Raw genomic sequence first — 397 nt, forward strand, 5'->3', positions numbered from 1 at the left:
AACATAAATAAACATGTTCCTTAATTAAGGCCCTTTTCACAAGGTTTGTTAAAACAGTCTTTTTCCACAATACAATAATGCCAAAGATAAGATATATATAAAAAGTTTATACATGAATCAATTCCATACAAGCCAAAACCGACTCTCTTATTCTTTTCCTTTATACTGCCGATGATCTAGAATTCGGCCTTCCAGCCTCTACATGCTGGGCAAAACCCTACGGAACCGTACACCTCATCGTCAGCCCGCTGGTGGGCGAGGACTCAAGCCGGCCTGTCGCCCTCAGGCTCCATTGCTCGATCCTCCCGCCCCTCAGAGGGATGTTTGCACACTAGGGTGGGCTTATTCACCGCACTAGCCTGGGCCCTCAGAACTAGACAGCATCATAATCTCTCGC

This window comes from Cibotium barometz, chromosome 11 (genome assembly GCF_041138505.1).
Source record: "Cibotium barometz isolate CiBa-2024 chromosome 11, ASM4113850v1, whole genome shotgun sequence".
NCBI lineage: Eukaryota > Viridiplantae > Streptophyta > Polypodiopsida > Cyatheales > Cibotiaceae > Cibotium > Cibotium barometz.